Source organism: Pogoniulus pusillus, chromosome 4 (assembly GCF_015220805.1).
Source record: "Pogoniulus pusillus isolate bPogPus1 chromosome 4, bPogPus1.pri, whole genome shotgun sequence".
NCBI classification, from domain to species: domain Eukaryota; kingdom Metazoa; phylum Chordata; class Aves; order Piciformes; family Lybiidae; genus Pogoniulus; species Pogoniulus pusillus.
Window position 1 is genome coordinate 2,040,341 of NC_087267.1, and position 19,367 is coordinate 2,059,707.

The window sequence follows — 19,367 nt, forward strand, 5'->3', positions numbered from 1 at the left end:
TCTTGTTTAAGTAGAGCTCAGCATTACACTCACCTGTAGCTCGTTCCAAAATGGAAAGCATGAGGACAGACAGCAGAGAAAGATCCCACACTCCAAATGGATTTTGCTGGGCACACAAAGCACTCTCCACATGAGTTACAGGAAGACTGTCACAGTGCTGTGGATTACAGCACTCTATTAGAAAGCACATTTTCCACTGTACCTAGCATCAGTTTCAAATCAAGCAGTGGAAAATCATGAATGGTCCAACTATTGGCCATAAATAAGGGATGAGGGACAGAGGAGCAGCTCTATCAGACTCCACTAACCACAGTTCTCTTCAGAATTGTGATTTTGGTATACTATAATAGATCTGAACTCCCTGAAAATACACAAGGCAGACCAACCTTTGCACTTGAACACAATATTGCTCTGAAATGCTAAGAGCTGAAGCCCTACACTTCCACCTTCTAACTGTGAAACAGAATTACAAAAGCAGTAACTGTTTAACAACTTTATCGATGACCTTGATGCAGACAGAGTGTGTCAGCAGTAAGTTTGCAGATGACACCAAGGGAGGTGGCAGGGTTGATCTGCAGGAGGGTAGAATCATAGAATCAACCAGGTTGGAAGAGACCTCCAACATCATCCAGGCCAACCTAGCACCCAGCCCCATCCAGTGAACCAGACCATGGCACTAAGTGCCCCAGCCAGGCTTGGCTTCAACACCTCCAGGCACAGCGACTCCGCCACTTCCCTGGGCAGCCCATTCCAATGCCAATCGCTCTCTCTGACAACAACTTCCTAACAACATCCAGCCCAGACCTCCCTTGGCACAACTGAGGGACTTGGATAGATTGCATCCATGGCCAGCATTAATGGGATGAGCTTCAACAAGGCCAAATGCCAGGTCCTGCACTTGGGCCACAACCCCAAGCAATGCTACAGGCTTGGGGCAGCGTGGCTGGAAAGCTGTCAGCAGAGGGAGACCTGGGCATTGTAAGTGACAAGCAGCTGAATATGTGCCAGCAGTGAGCCCAGGTGGGCAAGAAAGACAAAGGCATCCTGGCTGGCATCAGAAATGCTGTGTCCAGCAGAAGCTGGAAAGTGTTCATCCTCTTGGACTCTGCTCTACTGAGGCCACACCTCGAGTGTTGTGTTCAGATTCAGGCAACTCAATACAAGAGAGATGTGGAGGTGCTGGAGCGAGCCCAGAGGAGGGCTACGAAGCTGAGGAAGGGCCTGGAAAATAAATCTGATGAGGAGTGGCTGAGGGAGCTGGGGATGGGTAGTGTGAAACAGAGGAGACTGAGGGCAGACCTCATTGCTGTCTATGGCTACCTGAAAGGACATCGTGGAGAGGCTGCTGCTGGTCTCTAATCATAGGTAATCAGTGAGGGAATAAGGGAGAATGGCCTGAAGCTGTGACTGGGTAGGTTTAAACTGGACATTTCTTCCCAGCAAGAGTGCTTAGGTACTGGAATGAGCTGCCCAGGGACATGCAGGATTTTAAACACAACCCTGGATGTGTGGAAAGATTGCTCAAATGTGGTGCTTGGGGATATGGTTTAGGGTGAACCTTGTAGAGTAGGGATATTGGTTGGACTTGGTGATCCTGAGGGGCTTTTCCAAACTGAGTATCTCTGTGATTCTGTGATCATCACATGATTACAGTTGTAACACATTTAGACATTATTTTCTGGCCACTCTATAATTTGCTTCATATGAAATGCTAGAGGTGTTTTTTTCTTCATCTACCAGAAACACTTCAAAAATCACTTTATCACTCTCTTCTGTTGCTGGTTCCCTGGCAGAAGAGATCAACTCCACCTGGGTACAGCCTCCCTTCAGGTAGTTGGAGACAGCAATGAGCTCTGCCCTGAGCCTCCTCTGCTGCAGGCTGCACACCCCCAGCTCCCTCAGCCTCTCCTCACAGGGCTGTGCTCCAGTCCTCTGAGCATCCTCGTGGCCCTTCTCCACATCTCTCTTGTAATGGGGGCTCCAGAACTGGGTGCACTACCCCAGGTGGGGTCTGAGAAGAGCAGAGTAGAGGAGGAAAATTGTCTCCCTCACCCTGCTGTCCATACTTCTCCTGATGCAGCCCAGGCTCTGCTTGGCTTTCTGGGCTTGAAGTGCACACTGCTGGCTCATGTTCAGCTTCCTGTCCAGCAGCACCCCTAAGTCTCTCTCCTCAGGGCTGTTCTCCAGCCAGTCAATGCCCAGCCTGGATTGGTGCTTGGGATTGTCTTGACCCAGACACAGGACCTTGCACTTAGTCTTCTTGAACCTCCTATTTCATAAAAGGTATTCTAGAATCATAGCAAATTTGATGATTGAAATTATACAATGGGGGGGAGGGGGGAGTCACTCCAAACTGATTGCTCCCACACATAAATTTATTTACTACAACAAAATGAGCACTTATAGTCCCCCCAAACCACCTGCATTCTTGAGAGAATGATTATTAATATTTCCATGCACTTACAAGGGCAGGTCTACAAGGAGTTTGCAGACCTGGAAATCAGATACTTTAACCTTGTGCTTCTAGAGAGGGAAAGAAGTAATCAAATCCATGTATCCTTTTATTTCCAAAACACCACTGGGGGTTTGGGCAACTTATTTTCAATTTTGAGCTTAATGAGCATTTGAGGATTTGGATGTGAGGCAATATTTGAATGAAGGAGTAGCAGTAGGGTAAACTGCTTTCATCAAATGAAAGGAAAAAAGCATTTATGCTGTTAAAAAGCAAGAAACTTTCAATACTCTGCTTGCATTTGACAGCTTAAAATCAATGCAATTTGCTGAAGCCTGCTTTGAGCCAGACTGAATGCTAACCCTAATTTAATCTTATTGCTGTTTTGATATCCAACAAATGTTAAACATAAGCAAACTACTGCTAAGCAGTGCACTTCACAGACAGTTTGTGCTTCATGCAGTTATTTTTACATGTATTTTAGGGAGTAGATACTAACAGAGTGGCCCAGTTAAAACCTGTTCTCCAGAATATCTTGTTTATTGTGGTGTTCATATACTCTCAAATCTCACATGGAGAGCCATCAACTTTCAGATGGTGAAAAGCCTTCTTTCTCTTGAATCAGATCCACCTTAGGAAACTGCTTATGAGCTCAGGAAAGGACAGGAAAAAATCAACACAATTAAATAATTGTTCCAGAGAGATGTTGAAGTACTGGAACATGTCCAGAGAGGAGTGATGAAGCTGGTGAGGGGCCTGGGGCACAGCCCTGTGAGGAGAGGCTGAGGGAGCTGGGAGTGTGCAGCCTGCAGCAGAGGAGGCTCAGGGCAGACCTCACTGCTGTCTACAACTACCTGAAGGGAGGCTGTAGCCAGGTGGGGCTGGTCTCTTCTCCCAGGCAACCAGCAATAGAACAAGGGGACACAGTCTCAAGTTGTGGCAGGGGAGATATGGACTGGACTTTAGGAGGAAGTTCTTCTCAGAGTGAGCGATTGGCACTGGAATGGGCTGCCCAGGGAGGTGGTGGAGTTGCTGTCCCTGGAGGTGTTGAAGCCAAGCCTGGATGAGGCACTTAGTGCCATGGTACAGTTGACTGGACAGGGCTGGGTGCCAGGTTGGACTGGATGATGTTGGAGGTCTCTTCCAACCTGGTTGGTTCTATGATTCTATGATGACTCGAGCATACACAGCACATAGAACTTGTGCACATTGTGCTAGTTTGAAGCTAGCTAGAATGTTTTGGTGAGAAGGACTAGATTACAGGCTGTGAAAGGATAACAATGGTGATGTCTACTGCACTCATAGGCTTGCTGAGATGAATAAGAACAAAAAGCAAAACATAGATTAAGCAGTCTCTCTTCTGCTGGGGTACTGGCTGAGATGCATTTCTTTCTAGCCTCTCTCTGCTGTTTTTCTTTCCTAATCCACTTTGCTTCCTAACCCCTTGGCTGAACCTCCATTCTTCCTTGGGACTGGGCTAAGGTTGAGAGGGGTGGGAGAAGGTAGAAGGGCAGTTGGGAGCCCCTCCTGGGGACTCAGGCTTTTGGGAGGGCTGTTGTGTTTCTGAATTCCCTTTTACCTTGTCTATTTCTGTCTATAACTCTCTATACTGTAAACACCTGCTTGTATATTGAGCTAAGCTGTAAATACAAAGCTTCATGCAATTTCCAGAGCCTGCTGAGTCTAGTCTGGGTGATTTCCAAAAGTGGGGGGGGGGCAGGGAACACCTAAACCATCACACACATACAGCATATAGAACTCAAGCATGCACAGTCCATAGAACTTGAGCAACCACAGTTAAGTCCAAGCTACAGAACATTTATTTCTACTCCAATACTTTTCAAGAGAACACAAAGTTTGCATGTGGAGTATTTTTAACTAACTCTAGAACTAATGCCCAAATATTGCCATAACTGGGAAAGATTCTAGGTTTATTCTCCTGTTTTGATCCAGTTGGTTGATTCTGTGCATCTGACAGCAGCAGATGAACAGTTTCTCTGCCATATACTTTCCCCTTCTCTTCCCTCCTTTTGCCTTCCCTTACCTCTTTCACTCTTCAATGGAAGAAAAGGAACACTGAAACAATGAATTGCCTAAATTAGGAGGAAAATTAAGTAGCAGTGTTGCTCTTAAAACTAATATAAAATACAAATGACTAAATAGGCAACATATTACATGCTAAAAGTGCACTTATGATTACCTACTTGTAATTCAATTGAACTAACAGGTGACAAGATGATAAAGCCTAAATAGTCTGACATGATGTCCCCACTAAACTTAATTTCTAGCTTGTAAAAAATCCATTCCATATTTCTTTCCTTGGAATTTGATTTGGGGAGAATTAAAACAAAACAGGCTAGGCTATTAGCTGAGTTAAAAGTTAATGTGGAGATTTTTCTTACCAAGTTAACAACATACTGCAGAGGCTTTAATAAAACCATAATTTCATAAAGCCAGGGCTAAGAGCTCTAGGTCTGCTGCTAGCAGCAAGCAGGAGGCACAGAGAACAAAATCTTTCTGGAAAGGGAAGTCTAGGGCAAAGTAGCTGCGAGGCTTTGACCATTTTGTCCTTCTCTGCAGGGAGTTATCCTACACAGGACTAGATGGAGAGATCATTTTCACCCCTAAGTTCTAACACAGTCATTACTGGGCTAGTCCCCGCAGGCAGCAATCAATGGAAGGCAAATGTTTCAATATGGATTGGCAGGTGTTTTTCATCTCAGCCCAAAGTGAACAGAAAGCCAAAAATAGCATGCAGAAAAGCTGCCACAATTACTTGATCTAAATGAGTCAAAACCCAGCTCCAACGGAAACACATGGTGAATTCTTCACACGTCTACCAGATAGCTGCTCTCGCCGCTGACTTCTACTCTTTACAGAATCCCCCTGGAGAGGAGGAGCACAAAAAGTAAAATAGGAGAAGCAAACATCTCCCTTCATTTTGAATTTGCACATCTAGGGCATCACAGCCACCATACCTCTAAAATACTGGGTTTATGAATTGTGAGCTCGTTTGAGCCTAGCTGGGATATTTTGGTGAGAGGAATTAGATGCTAGGCTGTGAAAAGGAAACAGTGGTGATGGCTGCTGCACTCAGAGGCTTGCTGAGATGGATAAGAACAAGAACACAAACAGATAACAGAGTCACTCTCTGTCTTTGGGGTTGCACTTCTCTCTAACCTAACCTGCTGTGTGACTAATCCATCTGCAATCTAACTCCCCCAGCCAACCCTCCAAACTCACTTTGAATACAAGGCAAAGTCTGGAGTAAGGTGGAGGGGCAGGAAGAAGGTGGAAGGGTGGTTGGGAGCCCCTCCTGGGGACTCAGGTTTCTGGGAGGGCTGTTGTGTTTCTGTATTCCTTTTTAACTTGTCTATTTCTGTACATTACTCTATCTGCTTGTATCTTGTGCTAAGCTGTACATACAAAGCTTCATTCCCTTTCCAACTGGCTGAGTCTAGTCTGGGTGATTTTCTTAAGTGGCGGGGGGGGGGGGGGGGGGGGGTAACACCCAAACCATCACAAAGCACAAAATGAACATTCAGCAGAAGAATTCCAGCAAGAAGGGAAAGTAACATAAAAATAAATAAGAATCTGTTAAAGCATCAACAGGTTCACAAATAATGCTGCTTAAATCCACTGTGCATTTCCTCATGACTCGTGTAGAACATGTTACATAATGCAGCTGGAGTTCTATTTGCATTGAGGGCAGAGACAACAAACGCTGTTTATGCATCCCTGTAACGATAGCTAACAGGCATTTGGTGCACCATAAACCCCCCCTCAAAATGTACAGGTCTGCAAGTCTTAATCCAAGAAAGAAATGGGAGAATAACACCCCACTTGTCTAATTTCATAACTGTTAAATCAGTGATTTTAGCCATTTTTTACTGCCTCAGAAAACGTATTTGTGGTTGCTGTGCATCGTGGCTCGATGCATCGAGGCTTAACTCGAGGATGCTATTTTGGGAAAGACATCATGATTTTTTCAAAGTGCTTTATTAATATGAAATGGAAAAAAAAAAAAGCAGGGTAGGCAGAGGAATATTTCCCAAATTCCTGACAATCATCCTGAGAGATTACAAACACGACCTGTGTACGTGTGTGTAGAAACAGAAAAGTGATTTAACCGAGAGGCTGCTGCATGCAGCAAGCTATGGCCTTGGGAAAGAACCATGTCAAATGCCATTTGATGCTGCTCAGCCAGGCACATAGAAAGGCACATTGCACCAATAATATTTGACAACACTGGCTGTGCTTTTTCTGCTCCAGTGGCTAGCATGTCCAAATTCCAGGCAAAACAACACACAAATAGCTTGTAAGTGGCTACACTGTCAGCATCATCCCTTCAAAGCAACAGCCACACTGCTTTCCTAATAACCATGCTTCACGATTCAGGTTTGAACTGATGAAATAATAAGAAGGGGGAAAAGACAAATCTACTAGCCCTGAGACATCGAAAAGACATCATTTGACAACAAAATTGCCAGCAGTTAGCTTGGCTTTCAGCTTCAGTGTCCAGTAGGTACTTAGTTTAGTTCAGCAGTGCTTCCAACATGCTTCTCATAGAACCACAGAATCATAGAATCAGTCAGGGCTGGAAGGGACCACAAGGATTAGGCAGTTCCAACCCCCCAACATGGGCACAGACACCCTACCCTAGAGCAGGCTGCACACAACCTCAGCCAGCCTGGCCTCAAACACCTCCAGCCATGGGGCCTCAACCACCTCTCTGGGCAACCCATTCCAGCCTCTCACCACTCTCATACTCAACAACTTCCTCCTCACCTCCAGCCTGAACCTACCCACCTCCAGCTTTGCTCCATTCCCCCCAGTCTTGTCACTCCCTGACAGCCTAAAAAGTCCCTCCCCAGCTTTTTTGTAGACCCCCTTCAGATATTGAAAGGCCACAAGAAGGTCACCTCAGAGCCTCCTCCCCATCCCCATGTAATTTCTGAGTACAGGTCCTGCATCTGGACACAGGTTTCAACAAAAATATCTCACACTGGGCAATTAAAAGTAGATCCATGTCAAAGCATCAGGTTTGACAGCTTCTGTGCTAGTCTGAGACCAACTGGAATATTTTAGTGAGAGGAATTAGATGCTAGGCTGAGAAAAGGAAACTGGTGATGTCTGCTGCACATCTTGCTGAGATGGATAAGAACAAGAGCACAAACAGAGATAAGACACAGTGTCTGTCTGTCAGAGGTGCGTCTCTGTCTCCCTGGGCTGCTTCTGTGTAACTAATCTTTCTGCTTTGTAACCCCCTGACCGATCCTCACAGCTCACCTTGCACCCAAGGCAAACTCTGGGATAAGGTAGAGGGGTGGACAGAAGGTGGTTGGGAGCCCCTCCTGGGGACTCTGGTTTCTGGAGGGCTGCTGTGTTTCTGTATTACCTTTAACTTGTCTATTTCTGTATCTAGCTGTAGATGTTGCAAATACCTGCTTGTATATTGTGCTAAACTGTAAATACAAAGCTTCATTCCTTGACTTCCATCTGGATGAGCCTAGTCTGGGTGATTTCAACAGAGCTGGGAGGTAACTCCCAAACTGTCACATCTTTGTTTTCTTAAGCACTGGTAGGAATGACTATGTATTGTCAGAACAATCTATGCAGAAGGCAAGGGCTAGGCTCCTTCCATGACTTCAACAACCACACCAACAGAGCACTTTGGTTTCTTCTCAACATAAGCACCTCTCTTCTTGTGCTGCAGCAATAGCAGAGTTAATGTTTCCATGCCTGGCTCCACATTTTCTTCTGCAGTCAGGGGAGACAGTGGACATTTGACCAGGACTTGGGCCCAGAGGCACTGTTGCTCCCCACAATAAACTGCTCAGCCTAAGCCATTAAACATTGCTTGGCCCAGCCAGGAAGGGAGAGTCAGCAGGAGACCACAGCTCTGGGCAGAGCCTTATCCCCTTCTTCTTACCTCCTTACCTCTAGTATATCAACAGAGAGCTCTGGAGCTTCTGCAGTCCTTTGAGAAATAACAGCTGAACTAACCAAAAAGTTGTCTTGCCTCTGTTATTGTGTGAGGATAGTGACACTGTGTAGGCTTTCCTGTATCATCTCAGAGCAAATCAAAGAGAGGCTTAAACTGCTCTCAGTGCCAATGATTTCTTTCTAGACTCTTTTTGAATCTTCATTCTCACCTCTGTAAGTGTAGCTTGGGAAAGCCTTTACAGCCACTAGTCTTTAACTGCACAGAAGCACTGCCACACAGCTCCAGGCATGGCACAGAAGCCTTCTGGTGTGAGCATTAGCTTTAGATAGCCTAGACTTAACCAGTAGCTCAGCTTCAAGAATTCACACTCAGCTCAGGGTTTACTTTTCATGACCCTGAAAACTGAAGCCAATAACAAGGCTTACATGATAACCCATTCAGCTGAATTCAAGAGCCTGTATCTAGTGTAAACGATCCCACCAGGCAGCAAACCTTTTCTATAGATATAGTCCCAGATTGGGAGGCAGCATCTTCTCCACCTCCCAGAACGGGATTATACTGCTCCCACCCTGCAACTCTGGAGACTGAGTGGCTCCAAAATGCAACCTAGGCTGAAGGAAACATTTCATGCTACATCTGGTTAATATGTGTGGAGACAAAGATGGTCTGGCTACATTTTCAGAGAATCAACCTACCTAAGTCCTGAATAAATTTTGCATCTTCATTAACACACATTTGTAGCGAGTTTTGCGATCCAAAAGTGCAAGGAAATAGAATCATAGAATGGTTTAGGTTGGAAGGGACCTCAAAGCTCATCCAGTTCCAACCCCCTGCCATAGGCAGAGACACCTCCCACTAGAATACGTCACCCAAGGCCTCATCCAACCTGGCATTGAACACCTCCAGGGAGAGAGCATCCACAAACTCCCTGGGCAACCTGTGCCAGTGTTTCACCACCCTCACTGTAAAGAACTTCTTCCTCTTATGCAGTGCATTAAATTTTGGATCTGATCTCACTCCTCCTTCCTGGCTCATCACAAAGCCACATCGTACTATACGCCATCATTATGCTACCACACAGTATCCTTTCAAATCACACTTAGGAACTTAAAATTACTGATATTACTTATGAAAATGGCATCAGGTAGTTGATATTATGGCAAAATCACACCCCCAAAAAAGAGAAAAGGGAAGAGACGTAATAGTCATTTAGATTACTTCATTTTCATGCAAGTGGAGCTCTCATCCTAGGAAGACTGAGTCTTGCATGAGAAGCAGGACTACAGCCTAACTTCTTTCCATAGTATTTAACCAGCTTAGCTATGGTCAGTTCAAACCACCTCTGGGTTTTTTGCAGCTGTGCTGGTTGATGACAGGCCAGAAGCTCACAGCATTTCTAGAGACAGGTCTGCTGGTAAATCCCTAGCAGCTACTGTGAAGCACAGGTTAACCTCAGCTGTTACCTCAGCAGCTGCTTAGGTTTATGGCAAGAAGAGATTTCTGTTATGCAGCTTCCCCTGTTGACATGGCATGATAAGCTATGGGGGAGAGAAATGAGACCACAAGGTGTGCCTGGACACTGAAGTCATATATGATTGGGGGGGAAGCAGAAAAAGACATCTGCCCTGTGTCCCAGTGATTTTGTTCTCCATTTTATCTGAAATGATCCTGTCTCCCAGTTAAAATTGTATCCTGACTGACAGCCCAGCCTCATTCTGTCTGCTGGCTGGGAACAGTTTGTACTCTCAGACAGTCATTACGAGGATGCTCTCACACAGTTCTCTGTCCTAGCTTCGCTGTCACAAATGGCAAACAGGATGTAGGCTCCAAACGAAAAGATGAGGTGAAAATAAAGGCGCTGCACTGATCAACTGTTCGGATTTTCATGATCTTCATCTGCCTTAGTTACAGAGCCCCAAGTAAAAAATTGCTAAAGCAGCTATGAAAACTCTTTTGACAAATTAAACAGCTCATAACTCACTTTGATTTTTCATTTTCCTCCAGGAATTAAAAGAGTATAAAGGAGAGAAAGAAGCACTATACAAGGAGCAGAACATGATCAGCTCTCTTCGAAGTCTGATATTGAGCCTCTTAACCTCCCACTGTTCAGTAATATATCCATCAGCAGTTTTGTCACTTCCCACTACTCCAGATCCAGTCTTTGTACTGCTGGGCTTAAAGTCAGTGTGTTCCAAGAGGAACTTTTACTAAGTCAGCCCCAAGTCCTTGTCTGTTTACATTTAGATGTCTCCTTCGACATTCTCCTGTCCAAGCCTCCAACTGGGTTGCTGCCATAGGATAATGTATTCCAAATTACTTCCCAACTAATAGTGTGATTTTATGTTTAAGAACTAACAAAAGAAAGTAGGTTGCTGCTACCAGAGAATCAAATCCTGTATCTTTTAAACAGTAAAACATCACAATAGTTTCTCCTTCAGACTCCCAACAACCAACTACACATTTTAATTAACTTGTGGTGACTCCACCACCTCCCTGGGCAGCCCATTCCAATGCCAATCACTCTCTCTGACAACAACTTCCTCCTAACATCCAGCCTAGACCCCCCCAGCACAACTTGAGACTGTGTCCCCTTGTTCTGTTGCTGGGTGCCTGAGAGAAGAGACCAACCCCACCTGGCTACAGCCTCCCTTCAGGTAGTTGTAGACAGCAATGAGCTCTGCCCTGAGCCTCCTCCTCTCCAGGCTGCACACCCCCAGCTCCCTCAGCCTCTCCTCATAGGGTTTGTGTTCCAGGCCCCTCACAAGCTTTGTTGCCCTTCTCTGGACATGTTCCAGTATCTCAACATCTCTCTTGAATTGAGGAGCCACTCCTCTATCTCTACATCTATTTTCTTTTCTTTGGAAAAGAAGGGGGAAGAGGGAAAGGCATCCTATAAATTGTTATGGGTTCTATTAACTATATTTGACTGTCTGGGAAATTTAAACTAGAACTGAGACAGAAGTCAACAGCATCTTCTAGAAAACACTTCTACAGAATGGAGAAGGTTTGGAAAGCAAAGAGGAAAGAAGTTTCCTTCTTAGCCTAAAGTTGTAAGACCTGGTATCTACTTTACAAAAAAACTAACATCTAACTTCAGTCTTTTCAAACTACTCACTGGTCAGTCTCCTGACCTACATTAGCTTAGAATCCACATAGAATCCACACAGAATCAACCAGGTTGGAAGAGACCTCCAAGATCATCTAGTCCAACCTAGCACCCAGCCCTAACTCGTTCCTTTCCTAGAGTAACCCTAGGATCTTCTTATACTGGGCTACAACTAGTAAATATTAGTTTATAGAATCAACCAGGTTGGAAGAGACCTCCAAGATCATCCAGTCCAACCTAGCACCCAGCCCTGGCCAGTCAACCAGACCATGGCACTAAGTGCCTCAGCCAGGCTTTGCTTGAACACCTCCAGGGACGGTGACTCCACCACCTCCCTGGGCAGCCCATTCCAATGCCAATCACTCTCTCTGGCAACAACTTCCTCCTAACATCCAGCTTATTGATTGGATAGGTTGGACTGAACTATCTTGGAGGTCTCTTCCAACCTGGCTGATTCTGTGATTCTGGCTATGTGAGTCTGAGGCTTGGTAGGCTCTTCCTGGGAAAGGGGGGGGGGGGGGGGGGGGGGGGGCCGTCTGGTCTGCTCCTGTGCCTGTTGAGGCTGAAGGGGGAGAGGAAGGTTTCGGAAGGCTTTGGAAGGTTTTGGCCTGGTAGACCCAGGCAGAGAACTGTGCCTAATTTGTGTCTATGATCCTTTCTTCTGAATACCTTTTCTATTTCTGTATTATTGGCAAACAGCAATCGTATTTAGCCTGTGGTTCTGTGCAAGTGTTTTGATTTCACCCCTCTGGGGTAAAACACCTTTCTGGCCTTTTGCCCTGGGCAGCTCCTGGCTCAAAACTAGGACAGGAAGGTGAGCCGGAGAAGGGAGAGAAAAGACAGGAGGCAGGAAGGGACTGGAATAGAAGCATGAAGACCTGTGGATAGAGAGTTGGAAAGAGCACACACAAATGTTCTAGCACGAGAAGCTCAGGGAAGAGAAGAGGTGGAAGAAATCCAGAGAACAGCACCCACAGTTGCAGAAACAGAAGAGCAATGTGACACAGAAGCACTCCTCTACCAATATCTGGCTTTGAACTCAGTTTCTCAGTACTTTTCTGCTTTCCACAAATAGCTGTGAAATCAGGCCAGCAGTATGCTTTGCCTCCTTCCAGTGCTAAGTTGCTCCAAGGAAAACCATTTAATGCATTATATGCTACAAAAAAAGTGCAGCATTCTGAAAGAGTCCAGATGTTAAAGGTCTTGTGCTCACTGGACACACCAAAGAAATACCCTGCAGATTATGTGTCTTAACTCACCTATTTATAAAATCAAACTAAAACTTTTCCTTCCTTTCCTGTGGCTGCTGCAGGTTTCTTAGTATCCAAGTACCATACCTTTGCCCTTAATCAAGAATAATGCTAAGTATCACAGGAAACCCAACAGAAAACCAAAACAAACAACCAAACCAGCCCAAATTACTCCTCCTGTGTACAGTTCTAGAGCCCCCAACACAAGAAGGACCTGGCTAATTCTATGAGTGAGTCTAGAGGAGGGCCAGGAAGATGCTCAGAGGGCTGCAACAGCTCTGCTGTGAGGACAGGCTATGAGAGTTGGGGCTCTACAGCCTGGAGAAGAAAATTTCTTAGACTGGAGAAGCCCTTCAAGCTCATCAAGTCCAATCATTAGTTTCACACTGACAAGTCCTTGACTAAACCAAATCCCTCAGCACATCATCTCATCACTATGAACACTGTGGTTGGAAAGGAGCACCAGGATCACCTAGTCCAACCTTCATCCCAGCATCTTTAAACACTAGACCAGAGCCTCAAGCACCACATCCACTCTTTTTTTAAACACCTCCAGGGATGGTGACTCCACCACCTCCCTGCATGGCCCAAGGAGGTGGCAAGGAGACCTTATAGTGGTCTTCCAGTATCTGAAAGGGGCTACAGGAAGGCTGAGGAGGGACTTGTATTGACAGGATGAGGGGTAATGGCCTTAAACTGGTAGAAGGGAGATTGAAACTAGATGTTCAAAGTAGATGTTAGGAAAGGGTTCTTTGTAGTGAGGGTGGTGAGACACTGGCACAGGTTGCCCAGGGAGGCTGTGGCTGCTCTCTCCCTGGAGGTGGTTCAAGGCTAAGTTGGATGAAGCCTTGAGCAAACTGTTCTAGTGGGAGGTGCCTCTGTGTATGGCAGGGGGGTTGGAACTGCATGATCTTTGAGGTCCCTTCCAAACTCAACCATTCTATGATTCTTCAGAGAAAGCTGTAAATGGTAGGTGTAAACCAAATGTGCAATAACTTCTGCCTCGCTTCCCCCCCACACTTCAGCCACAATTTTACAGGGACTCCGCAGGAAAGAGAGTTCATTATCATGGAATCATAGAATCAGCCAGGTTGGAAGAGACCTCCAAGATCCAGTGCAACCTAGCACCCAGCCTTATCCAGTCAACTAGACAGTAACCATTTCCAGCATAACCTGCTGGCTGAACAAAATCTGTGCTTTCCAGGTGCATTGCCAAGGGGACTGAGGTGGCAAGCTCATTTGAAATTCAGCCTCACATTTGACAAGTAGCTGCCAGTCAGTGTGCAGGGGATCATCTGGAGCAAGGTTCTGTTGCCTGCTGTAGTGCATCATGTAACTTCACATACCCAGATGGGTTTGGTTGCTCCAGAGAACAGCATTTTTCTGAGTCGGCTCAGTGGAAATTTGCAAGCTAATTCTTATGCTCAGGAAAACTCAAGCTCACATCACATTCAGAGGCAAAATGGGGATGTCTCCATGCTCACCTTTTAGCTGAAATATGACTGGAAAGATGGCAAATAAGAAACTGGAAGCATGATAAGATGCAAGGGAAAAAGCACTGAGCATAGAAGTAAGAAAAATCATCACCAAACCAACACAAATAAGAGAGCATTTAGTTAAAAGGGGTTAAAAAGATTCCTTAATAGAACTTTGGTGTGAAGAGGAGCAGAATGACATAGCAAAACAAAGGCAGAACAGAGAAAGTGATTTTTCACATTGTTATATTAGAGGAATCATAGAATCAACCAGGTTGGAAGAGACCTCCAAGCTCAGCCAGTCCAACTTAGCACCCAGCCCTAGCCAGTCAACCAGACCATGGCACTAAGTGCCCCATCCAGGCTTTGCTTCAACACCTCCAGGGACAGCAACTCCACCACCTCCCTGGGCAGCCCATTCCAATGCCAATCACTCTCTCTGACAACAACTTCCTCCTAACATCCAGCCTAGACCTCCCCTGGCACAACTTGAGACTGTGTCCACTCATTCTGCTGCTGGTTGCCTGGCAGAAGAGCCCAACCCCACCTGGCTACAGCCTCCCTACAGGTAGCTGCAGACAGCAATGAGCTCTGCCCTGAGCCTCCTCTGCTGCAGGCTGCACACCCCCAGCTCCCTCAGCCTCTCCTCATGGGGTTTGTGTTCCAGGCCTTTCAAAAGCTTTGTTGCCCTTCTCTGGACACGTTGCAGCACCTCAATATCTCTCTTGAATTGAGGAGCCCAGAACTGGACACAGGACTCAATGAAGTTGCCATATGTCACATTTGAATTTAAGACTTCTTAAGAACCCAGCTACTTCTAGTAAAAAAATAAGAGGAGTGATGGTTTTTGGCATTGGAATGGGCTGCCCAGGGAGGTGGTGGAGTCGCTGTGCCTGGAGGCATGGCACTTAGTGCCATGGTCTGGTTGATTGGCCAGGGCTGGGTGCTAGGTTGGACTGGCTGAGCTTGGAGGTCTCTTCCAACCTGGTTGGTTCTATGATCCTGCGTGATTCTGCGAACGGCTTTAATAAAATCGAGTGCACAATTAGAAGAGTCCCTAAGAGAAGAGAGGAACACTCTTCAACGTTAAACAGATGCCTGTTGAGAAAACAAGAACTGTTTCTCTAAAGCCTGCTATATCCTAGGAATAAACTTGTGGAGGCAGAACTAACCTCTGACAGTGACCTGATGTTTGAAACAGAGAGAACTTTCCACACTGGAAATCCAATCCATAAAGGCAATGCAAACGCAGTGCACGCAGGTGTGAAGCACACAGGCTAAGATGAATTTTGAGGACCAAGGTTGATAAATTACTTCTTTAGATATCTGATTATGACCAACTGCTGGACACTCATCTGCCTGGAAGTAAGAATGTGCATAAAAGTTCTGTGTTTTTAAAACTGCATAATTATTTGCAAGTAACCATGGGAACTGGCATTAACCAAAATGTCCTTTTCAGTGCAGCTTTCAATTATACATATAAACTTCATCTTTTCCTCCCCACAGCCCTTTCTTTGTTCCTCAAGCCTTGACATAAAATATTCATTTAGGTATAAAAAAATAAATCCAGCATTTACTGTGGAACAGAAAATAACAGAGTAGGCAATAAGAATTGATCATTTTCACAGCTGCTTGTTCCCGTGCTGAAACTGGGATAATTATACACAGTCCAGAAAACAACTGCACTGCACAGAGTGACTTTTGATATAGAGCTCTGACTTGTTATTTCCAACTCTGCTTAAAACCATGATTCACTTCCTTCTATGCACTGAAGTTTCAAGAGACCATGAACATGCCCCACAGTAAATTGACTCTGAAAAACATAGTCACAGATCTACAAAATAAAAACACACTTTTGGAATTTTCATTTCATAGAATCACAGAATCAGTCAGGGTTGGAAGGGACCACAAGGATCAGCCAGTTCCAACCGCCCTGCCATGGGCAGGGACACCCTACCCTAGAGCAGGCTGCCCACAGCCTCAGCCAGCCTGGCCTTAAACACCTCCAGCCATGGGGCCTCAACCACCTCCCTGGGCAACCCATTCCAGCCTCTCACCACTCTCATGATGAACAACTTCCTCCTCACATCCAGCCTGAACCTACCCATCTCCAGCTTTGCTCCATTCCCCCCACTCCTGCCGCTCCCTGATATCCTAAAAAGTTCCTCCCCAGCTTTCTTGTAGGCCCCCTTCAAGTACTGGAAGGCCACAAGAAGGTCACCTCAGAGCCTCCCCTTCTGCAGCCTACACAGCCCCAAATCTTTCAGTCTGTCCTCACAGCAGAGCTGCTGCAGCCCTCTGAGCATCCTCCTGGCCCTTCTCTGGATGCACTCCAGCACATCCACATCCTTCTTGTAATGAGGGCTCCAGAACTGGATGCAGTACTCCAGGTGGGGTCTCAGCAGAGTGCAGCAGAGGAGGAGAATCCCCTCCCTGGCCCTGCTGGCCACACTTCTGCTGCTGCAGCCCAGGCTCTGCTTGGCTCTCTGGGCTGCAAGTGCTCACTGCTGGCTCCTGCTGAGCTTCTCATCCACCAGCACCCCCAAGTCCCTCTCCTCAGGGCTGCTCTCCAGCCACTCACTGCCCAGCCTGCATTTGTGCTTGGCATTTCCTTGACCCAGACGCAGGACCTTGCACTTGGTGTTGTTGAACCTCCTGAGCTTGGCTTGTGCCCACCTCTGCAGCCTGGCCAGGTCCCTCTGGATGGATCCTGCTCTCCAGCCTGGCTGCTGCACCACACAGCTTGGTGTGAGCAGCAACCTTGCTGAGGCTGCACTCAGTGCCTCTGTCCATGGCACCCACAAAGATGTTGAACAAGACTGGTCCCAGGACTGATCCCTGAGGGTGTCCACTCGTCACTGGCCCCCACTTGGCCATGAAGCCATTGACAGCCTCTTTGGGTGCAGCCATCAAGCCACTTCTCTATCCATCTCATGGTCCACCCATCAAACCCATGTGTCACCAGCCTGGAGACCAGGATGTGGTAGAAGACTACAGAATTTAACTGCTTTTAATGAATAAGCAATTGTTTTGAATCTCATAGGCAGTGGCTAAAGTGTCATCTGGTGTCTACATTCCAAGTTTCACATCTCCATGTGTGACTTCCCTTCTATTTCATCAGTACATTTTGTTTTAGCTGCACTGTGACCTGGAAAGTCCAAGCAAGCAGCATGGTAAAAGATGTGGAAATTAACTGATCTCCTCTAAATTACCCACTCTCAAAAATCAGGTTTGGACAGGCCAAATATTTACTAACTGCCAGCAACTGACAGAATGGTGAAGAGAGTTAATTAGGCACACTCCTTTTGCTAGGTTACCTCAGATACACACCTGCAATTAAAAGGATTAAAAAAATGCACCTCAGCATTGTGCTGGAATAAATGGGTGGCATTTTAGTAATTACATTTGAAATGCAGCACACTGCCTTGGATCTGGGCAGCTCAGTCCCTGGGAAGGGCCATCTAATGGGCTCTCCTCATGGAACACCCAGCTGCTGTAAGAAGCAGCACTGTAACCTAGGGGTGAGCTGATTGCTTGTCGTGCTAACAATTGTTATTCACTGCAAGCTCCAGAGAAAAGGCAGAGCTTCCACCAGCAGGCATAAAGACAAACTGTGGCAGTGGGAGAAAAGTGCACAACTAAACAACTGAACAACAGCTTGCTGAGCACACCAAGCTGTGTGGTGCAGCAGCCAGGCTGGAGGGCAGGATCCATCCAGAAGGACATGGACAGGCTGCAGAGGTGGGCACAAGCCAAGCTCAGGAGGTTCAACAAGACCAAGTGCAAGGTCCTGCATGTGGGTCCAGGCAATGTCAAGCACAAATCCAGGTTGGGCAGTGAGTGGCTGGAGAGCAGCCCTGACAAGAGGGACTTGGGGGTGCTGCTGGATGAGAAGCTCAGCAGGAGCCAGCAGTGTGCACTTGCAGCCCGGAGGGCCAGCCAGAGCCTGGGCTGTATCAGGAGAAGTGTGGCCAGCAGGGCCAGGAAGGGGATTCTCTCCCTCTGCTCCACACTGCTGAGACCCCACCTGGAGTACTGCATCCAGTTCTGGAGCCCCTGTTACAAGAGGGAAGTGGAGGTGCTGAAGCATGTCCAGAGCAGGGCCAGGAGGATGCTCAGAGGCTGCAGCAGCTCTGCTGTGAGCACAGACTGAAAGAGTTGGGGCTGTGCAGGCTGCAGAAGAGGAGGCTCCCAGGTGACCTTCTTGTGGCCTTCCAGGAGCTGAAGGGGGCCTACAGGAAAGCTGGGGAGGGACTTTTCAGGCTGTCAGGGAGTGACAGGACTGGGGAGAATGGAGCAAAGCTGGAGGTGGGGAGAGTCAGAGTGGCTGTGAGGAGATGTTCAGAGTGGTGAGAGGCTGGAATGGGTTGCCCAGGGAGGTGGTTGAGGCCCCATGGCTGGAGGTGTTTGAGGCCAGGCTGGCTGAGGCTGTGTGCAGCCTGCTCTAGGGTAAGGTGTCCCTGGGCATGGCAGGGGGTTGGAACTGGCTGATCCCTGTGGTCCCTTCCAACCCTGCCTGATTCTATGATTCTAAACGTTGCACCACGTTACCTGACTCCCTGCACTGGATGTGGCAGCTGTGGCAACTGCCCTTCAGACAATGGTGACTGAGACACACAAAATCAACTCTCTTTAGTTAGAGCTTTCTTATATTACAGGGTCTTCTGGCATATATCATAATCATGAGAAGTTCTTGAAGCTATTTTCAAGGTTTCAAGTTTCATGGCTCATAAGGTTAAACAAGACTGACATTAAAAATGATTTACCAGCCATCTCCATGTGCACATCCAATGCAACAAAAAAAACCACAGAGTAAACCACTAAAGACAGAGAGCACACATAGGAAAATGCTTTACACCAAGAACACTGCAATAACAAACTTAAACAAACAGGAGAAGAAAGCCATGAAGAAAAAATGTCAAAGCAGTCAAGGAGGAAAAACCCCATATAGATGAGAGTAAAATCCTCTAGAACTGACTCATCCTCTTTATTGGCAAGGTTCACTTACCTATGAGTCACATCCTACCTACCAACAATCATTAACTACAGCAGAAATGTGCTTTATTCTCCACTGAAGCAGAGATACTTGGAACATGAAATAAGAGATTAATGAAAGCTGAATAGAAATTGAATCTGC

The 19,367-nt window shown here is 46.5% G+C and overlaps 1 protein-coding gene across 2 annotated transcripts in view; it reads right to left on the reverse strand.

Annotated features, from left to right (window-relative positions):
• The window catches only part of SYT1 (synaptotagmin 1), a 384,974-nt gene that overhangs the window by 205,458 nt on the left and 160,149 nt on the right, over positions 1-19,367 (reverse strand). The gene's annotated exons all lie outside the window — the stretch shown is intronic.